Here is an 8343-nt window from a genome sequence, read left to right as displayed (position 1 = left end):
AAATGACCAAACCATGCAAGAATAAGAAGTTAAAAACATGTAAATTCACAAGATTTCAACTCCCCCACACTAGTCCTTTACTTGTACTCAAGTAAACTTTCAAGTCCTAAGAAGGAAGAAGATTGAAAAAGGGAGCTCATAGCCAAAAGACACACATCCTAGCTCTTCTACAACATTCCAAATGATCATAGCAAACAATCATTGGTCATTCTTTTATCAGTCTAGCTTCTCAATGCCTATCAAACTCTTTTTATTTCTTTATACAAAGTGCAATGCTCATCAATCAACAAGTAACTTCAACCAATTCTCACATTCATTCACACACACACACACACAAGGTGGATTCTCACAAATGGGCACATGATCTCAATCACTTGGCTTGGTAGATTAATGGTCTTTTATGAATGAAAAGAAAGGTTCAAATACAATCTTTTTAATGGTGGTAATCACTCAAGAACAAGGAGCATGATCATTATGCAAAATTTATCTAAGACTAGGAGCAATTCATGCATACATAGCTCATTCTCATCATTCTACTCTTCTTCCTAAGTGATTACAAATTCTACCCATCTTTTATATTTCAAAACCCAAGTATATACACTTCACTCACATTTCTCACCAAGTGAACTCTCTCTTTTTTTTTTTTTTTACATGATCAACCAACTAAGAACTTGACACTCTTTTTCTTTCCCCATTATGATCTTTCATTCATTTTTTTTTTTTTTTTTTTTGGGGAATTCTAATTGACACACTTAAGAGTTTTTCTTCTTTTATTTTCTTGGTTCCTATTGGTTTTCTTTTCTTATTGACACTCTTTGATCTTTTTCTCTTCTCTCAAACCCAAGATATAACAACTTAAAAACACACAAACTCACTCACCATCCTAGATGCTAGTTCAAATGAGGATCTTATGCTAGCAATAGATGAGAACAAACATATGTCGCTCCCAATACTCTCAAGATTTTGCACATGACAAGCTATCAATAAGAGACCTCACTCAACAAATCAATATTGGTTTCAAAGAATGGCAAGGGTTCAAGGGTAGGGGAGTGCCATTTGGGTTAATCAAAGGATAATACATGGAATAAGATAACCCAAATGTGTATGAAATCCATGATCAAGTATGCAAGTGCCCATATGCAAGAGAGATTAAATTCATTATGCCCAAGTTCAGTTTGTAATTGGTTTCAAGAACAATGTCAATATCATATGAGCAACATGTTTCAAAAAGAGTTTTCAAGGCTCAAGAGATGCTTGTAGATATGTTCTTTTCATGGCAATTTCAATCATGGCTCCCTATGCATAATTCAAAACACACAACTCTTTTTAAAAAAAAAAAAAATTTTTTTTTTTTATTTAGAAATCACAAGAAAATCCAAAATGCAAATCATTAAAATCCACACAAATGCAAAGTGCTAGATATGTCAAATGCAAATCATCCAAATAAAAACAAGCAAAATGATCAGTTTTTATAGTACCCCCACCACACTCGAATCACACAGTCTCTTGTGTGACTTTGAATTTGGAGTGGTTTACATGATAAGTAAAATAAAAATTACTAGAGATGTGGAGAGATTTTAAACCGGATTAGAGTACTTACCTTGTGACTGTAGCGACATGAGCATGTCACTATGGATATGTCGCTACGGTCCTTAGCCAAATATTGCATTCTCTTCGTTTGGTCGTAGCAACATGAGGATGTCGCTATGCACGTCGCTAAGGTTGTCCGTAAAGGGTTATAGCGACATGTGTGGGTCGCTATGCGCTTGTCGCTATGCTATCTTCCTTGTAGCGACCCAATCATGTCGCTATGAGCATGTCTCCACAGCACTTGTGTTTCTTTCCTAGCCTCTTTTGAAACCTTTCCTTTTCCTGAGCACCTTCCAAACTGAAATCACACACAATTCACACAAACAAACACACAAACAAGGATAGTTCACACAATTTATTAAAAACATTCACACATATATACAAAGGATACTCTTGGGATTTCCTCCCAAGTGAGCTTGTTTTAAGTCTCTAGCTTGACTTTGCCTCCTTTAGGTTAGACTGTGGTTGGATCGGAAAGTGGAACTGAAGTTCCCAGGTCTTCCGATTTGGTTCCCAAGTAAAGCTTAGCCCTTTGTCCATTGATGGTGAACTCTCTTCCATCAGAACTCCACAAAACTATTGCTCCATAAGGTTTAACCTCTTTAACCTTGAAAGGACCAGACCACCTTGACTTGAGCTTGCCTGGAAACAACTTCAGTCTGGAGTTGTAGAGAAGAACTTGATCTCCTTCTTTAAAGTCTCTTTTCAGGATATGTTTGTCATGGAGAGCCTTTGTTTTCTCTTTGTAGATCTTTGAACTTTCAAAAGCTTCAAGTCTTATCTCATCAAGTTCGTTCAGCTGGATCAATCTCTTCTCCTTGGCACTCTTGATGTCAAAGTTCAGCAACTTGACTGCCCATAGTGCCTTGTACTCAAGCTCAACTGGTAGATGGCAAGACTTTCCATAGAGAAGGTTGAAAGGTGTAGTTCCCAAAGGTGTCTTGTAAGCTGTCCTATAAGCCCACAATGCATCATCAAGCTTGATGGACCAATCTTTCCTTGTAACCCCCACAATCTTCTCCAGAATGGACTTGATCTCCCTGTTGGAAATCTCAACTTGACCACTTGTTTGGGGTGGTAAGGAGTTGCAACCTTGTGCTTCACACCATTCTTCTTAAGGAGGTTTGCAAACAGTTTGTTGATGAAGTGAGACCCTCCATCACTGATCACAACTCTTGGAATCCCAAACCTTTGAAAGATTATGCTCTTGAACATTTTTAGAACCACCTTTGCATCATTGGTTGGACTTGCAATTGCTTCAACCCACTTAGAGACATAATCTACAGCCACCAGTATGTACTTGTTGCTATAAGATGAAGGAAAAGGCCCCATGAAGTCAATACCCCAGACATCAAACACTTCAACTTCTAGGATGGGGTTTTGAGGCATTTCATTCCTCTTGGTGATGTTTCCTCTTCTTTGACAAGAGTCACACCTTGAGACAAAGTCTTGGGTGTCTTTAAACATGTGAGGCCACCAAAATCCAGCTTGTAGCACCTTTGCAACTGTCTTAAATGTAGCAAAGTGGCCTCCATAGGATGATCCATGACAATGTGTAAGGATCCCATCAATTTCTTCTTCAGCCACTGCCCTTCTATAGAGTTGATCTCTACAAAGTATGTAGAGGTAAGGCTCATCCCAATAATATCTCTTCACATCCTTATAGAACTTCTTCTTGGCATAACCTTCAAGGTTCAATGGCTCTTTTCCACTAGCTAAGTAGTTGACTATATCAGCATACCAAGGACCCTTCTCATCAGCTGCCTTCACCTCTTCAAGTTTCTTTCCTGTCTCACAAACAGCTACCACTGCATGAATAGCCATCATTTGCTCTTCTGGAAGTCTGTCATCAATAGGGATTCCACACTCCACCTTCAACCTGGACAGGTGATCAGCTACTCCATTCTCAACTCCAGGCCTGTCCTTGATCTCAAGATCAAACTCTTGTAGCAGCAGAATCCACCTCAACAGTCTTGGTTTTGCATCTTTCTTGGCTAAGAGGTGTCTCAATGCAGCATGATCAGTGTAGACAGTCACCTTTGACCCAACCAAGTAGCTTCTGAACTTCTCAAATGCAAAGACAATGGCCAATAGCTCCTTCTCAGTTGTAGAGTATTTAGCTTGAGCTTCATCAAGGGTTCTACTTGCATAGTAGATCACATGTGACTTCTTGTCTCTCTTCTGGCCTAGGACTGCTCCTACAGCAAAGTCACTTGCATCACACATGATCTCAAAGGGGAGATCCCAATCTGGCGGTTGAACTATGGGTGCACTGATGAGTGCATTCTTCAGGTTTTTGAAAGCTTCCATACACTCCTCATCGAAGTGAAATGCAGCTTCTTTGCATAACAGCCTGGTCAATGGTCTAGCTATCTTAGAGAAATCCATGATGAATCTTCTATAGAAACCGGCATGACCCAGAAAGCTTCTTATATCCTTCACTGTTCTTGGTGGAGCTAGACCAACCATGACATCTATCTTGGCTTTGTCCACTTCAATTCCTTTCTCAGAAACTTTGTGTCCAAGAACAATCCCTTCCTTGACCATGAAGTGACACTTCTCCCAATTGAGCACCAGGTTAGTGTCCTCACATCTCTGTAATACCCTGCAAAGATTTGACAAACAAGTAGCAAACGAAGAACCGTATACAGAAAAATCATCCATAAACACCTCCATTACATCCTCAATAAGATCAGAGAAAATTGACATCATTGCTCTTTGGAATGTTGCTGGTGCATTGCACAGTCCAAATGGCATCCTTCGATATGCAAAGGTACCATAAGGACAAGTGAATGTCGTTTTCTCTTGGTCATTTGGGTGTATAGGGATTTGGAAAAATCCAGAGTATCCATCAAGGAAACAATAATAAGGATGGTTAGCTAGCCTCTCTAACATCTGATCAATGAATGGTAAAGGGAAATGATCCTTTCTAGAGGCTGCATTCAGTTTTCGATAGTCAATGCACATCCTATGTCCAGTTATTGTTCTTGTTGGTATTAACTCATCATTTTCGTTCTTAACAACTGTTATGCCACCTTTTTTAGGAACTACATGCACAGGTGAAACCCAATTGCTATCAGAGATAGGATAGATCACACCAGCATCTAACAATTTGATTATCTCTTTTTTAACAACATCTTTCAAATTAGGATTTAATCTTCTTTGGTGTTCAATTGAAGTTTTAGATTCATCCTCTAGATGTATCCTATGCATGCACAAAGATGGTGAGATTCCTTTAATGTCATCAAGTGAGTATCCTAGTGCTTTTCTATACTTTTTAAGTTCATTTAAAAGCATAGACAATTCATTCTCAGTCAGCTCACTACTCACAATGACAGGATATGTCTCATTAGGTCCAAGGAAAGCATACCTTACACCATGGGGAAGAGGTTTAAGCTCCACTTTTGGTGCCTTGAGCTCACTCCAATCAGCTTCATGGAGGTTCTCTTGAATGTCTGCTGAGGCAGCATGTTGAGTCATTTGTGGCAACTCCATGAACTCATCTTCTCCATCCTCCTCAAGGTGAACATCTAGCCTTCTTACTAGCTCATCACTCTCCTTGTTTTCAATCATTTGGGTCTCTCTTTCAATGGTCAGGGCATGTTGAAGAGAGTCCTCAATCGCTAACTCCTCAAGGAAATCATCAGCCAAGGCATCCATCTCATCAATGTAGAATATTTCTCCTTGAGTTGTGGGCTTCTTCATCATCTCCTTGATATCAAAATGGAGAATGTGATCTTTTCCAAGGTGGAGATCAATTGTGCCATCTCTCACATTCACCATTGCTCCAGCAGTTGCCAAGAAAGGTCTTCCAAAGATCAAAGGATCTCTAGGCTCTTCATCCATCTCAAGCACTACAAAGTCAGTAGGCACTTCACAATTTCCTATCTTGACAGGAAGATCTTCTAGGATGCCAATGGGGAGCTTGACAGATCGATCAGCTAGCACCAAAGAGATCTTGCACTTTTTATATTGTGTAAACCCAAGCTTCTTGGCAATGGATAGTGGCATGAGGCTGACACTTGCTCCCAAATCACATAGACATCTCTCAAATGTCAAAGGTCCAATGGCGCATGGCAGGGTAGAACTACCAGGGTCTTCTAGCTTCCTTGGGACAGTCAGTCTCTGAATAATGGCACTGCACTCATGAGTAAGAATCACCATCCCTTCCATCTCTTTCTTCTTTTGTTCTACAGCATCTTTCAAGAACTTGCTGTATTGTGGAACTGAACTTCACTCATTTGCTCGTCAAACAAGGCTTTGTACTTCTCTAGGAGTTGCTTCTTGAATCTTCCAGGAAAGGGAAGCTTTGGCTCATAGGGAGGAGGAGTGAACAATTTCTCCTTTGTTGATGTAGCAGCCTCATTTTTGTTCTTAACTTTCTCCTCTCCAATCTTTCTCTTGCCCTTAGCTTCAACTATCTTCTCCAAGATTTCCTCATTAGTCTTCTCATCCACAATCACCACATCATCATCTACATTGATGACCACCTCCCCACCTTGTTTCTCATTATCCTTAATGAGAACTTTAGGAGGCAACTCTCTTCCACTCCTTAGGGTGATTGCCTTCATTGTCTTCTTTGGGTTTTGTTCAGGCTTTCCAGGTAGGGAACCTTGTTGGCGACTTGAGCTGGCTGTCATAGAGACAAACTGGTTCTCCAAGGCTTTGAACTTGTTGTTTAGATCATGGTAATTCCCATCAATCTTGTTGTGGAGATTTTTCAGCTCATACCCTAATTGTTTCTCACTTCTTGCTTGTCCCTCCAATAATTGTTTCAGCATAGCTTCAGTACTACTCTCTTGTGGAGGTTGTGTTGATGATCCAGCTTGGTCTTGTGCAGGTTGACTTGGTTTTGGTGAGAATCCAGGAGGGAAGTTCTGTTTGGGTTGGTAACCACCTTGGTTGTTGTTGTAGAATGGCTTAGGCTGATTGTTGTAGAATGGTCTTGGCTGGTAGTTGTTGAATGGCTTCTGTTGGTTGTTGTAGAAGGGTTTCTGTTGGTAGTTGTTCTGGTATTGATAGTCAGGCTCCTTCTTGTACCATGTACCCTGAGCATTGACATAGTACATATCTTCTTGGCATTCTACTCCATCAACTTCAGCAACCATATGTAACTCCTCTTTCTTGGTCTTTTCTGATAGTAGCATGTCAATCTTGTCTTGAAGTGCTTTCAGCTCTCTCTTTGTGGTCATATCTTCTCCTCCACCACCTCTGTCTCTTCTATCATATTCATCATTGTAGACAGAGTCACTCTGTGCCATGTTCTCCAAGAGTTCTAAAGCATCTTCGACAGTCCTCCCCAAGAAGTTTCCATTGCTTGCAGTGTCAAGCTGGCTTTTGAATTTAGGCAAGACTCCTCTGTAGAAAGTGCTTAGCAAGCTCTCATTGTTGAAGCCATGGTGGGGACATTGAGACAAGTAGCTTCTGAATCTCTCCCATGCCTCTGAAAATCCTTCAAGTCCTCTTTGTTGAAAACCAGAGATCTGATTTCTAAGGTTGGCAGTCCTTGTAGCAGAGAAGAACTTGTTGAGGAAGGCCTTCTTGCATTCATCCCAAGTGGTGATAGTATCACTTGAGATGTTTTTCTCCCAAGTGTGAGCCTTGTCTCCCAAAGAGAAGGGAAACAATCTGAGCTTGAAAGCATCCTCTGAAACTCCATTTGTTTTTGACAAGCCACAGTACTTATCAAATCTGTCAAGGTGATCTAGTGGGTCTTCCAAGGCAAGTCCATGGTACTTGTTGTTTTCAATCATGTTGATGAGGCTGGACTTGATCTCGAAATAGTTGTTGGCAACTGGCGGTGCCCTAATACCCAACCTATTCCCATTTATGTTAGGTTGATCATATGTACCGATGGCCCTAGCTTGGCGTTGTGGTTGTCTAGGTCGAAGGTTGGCAGCTCCTTGACCATTGCCCTCTTCAGCTTGAGGTTGTTCTGGAACTGGTTCCATCATAGGTTCTGATCTTTGTATCTGAGCCTCTTGCTCTTCTTGTCTTAACTTTCTCCTATTCTCTCTTTCAAGTGTTTTGATATCTGTCAAGGGATCTTAGGTTCATGCACCTGCGATCACAAGTAGATGAAGAAGTAGAATTAGTAACTTTAAAACAAAGTAAAACTCAGTCTCAAGCAAAGACTCAAACTCAATGTCACAATCAGACTAGGATCGGCAACGACGCCAATTTGATAATAGGGTTTTTGCCTATTGCAAATGTTGTAGTATATTGGGGTGAATGTCGAACCAGTCCTAGTGATGTGAATCAGTGAGAATACAAGTCATTTCTTAAGCTAAGCAGATTCAATAGTGGTGAGTGTGTGACAAGTAACAATAGCAAACAGAGCAATACAACAAGGTTTTAATCAATTTAGACAAGTGAATCCATGGGTATTGGGAATTGACTTCAAGTAACTAAGATCCAATCTAGGTGACAAGCTTTCAATCAAAGTAATCTCTTAAGTCTAAACACAATTTTAGACAAGTCCTATGTCTAGGTAAATGTCCATTTGCTTAGAAATCATTAAACATCAAATGTCTTTGGCTTAATTCAATCAAGCAATCTTTAAGTTCAAGTTTAATAACTATCTAGCAATTTTAACATCAAGTGTCCTTGGCTAATCTCACTAGAGCTTAGTTGAGTTGATTCAAACACTTCATCTAATCATGTCTGATGAGAAGTGTTTAGAAATCAGGTTTAGAGTGATCAAGACTAAACAAGCATTAAAAATACTCAACAAGCAAGTTCATACAAGGATCT

At 40.0% G+C, this 8343-nt stretch overlaps 1 non-coding gene across 1 annotated transcript; it reads left to right on the top strand.

Moving 5' to 3' along the window:
* The first annotated feature begins 6981 nt into the window (after positions 1-6981).
* On the top strand, positions 6982-7088 carry LOC125590852. The gene has a single exon (XR_007326854.1). It is a non-coding gene; the product is annotated as a small nucleolar RNA R71 (small nucleolar RNA).
* Positions 7089-8343: the final 1255 nt, after the last annotated feature.

This window comes from Brassica napus, chromosome C7, assembly GCF_020379485.1.
Source record: "Brassica napus cultivar Da-Ae chromosome C7, Da-Ae, whole genome shotgun sequence".
NCBI lineage: Eukaryota > Viridiplantae > Streptophyta > Magnoliopsida > Brassicales > Brassicaceae > Brassica > Brassica napus.
The sequence above is the reverse complement of the archived record's forward strand: the minus strand, read 5'-3'. Positions and strand labels throughout refer to the sequence as shown.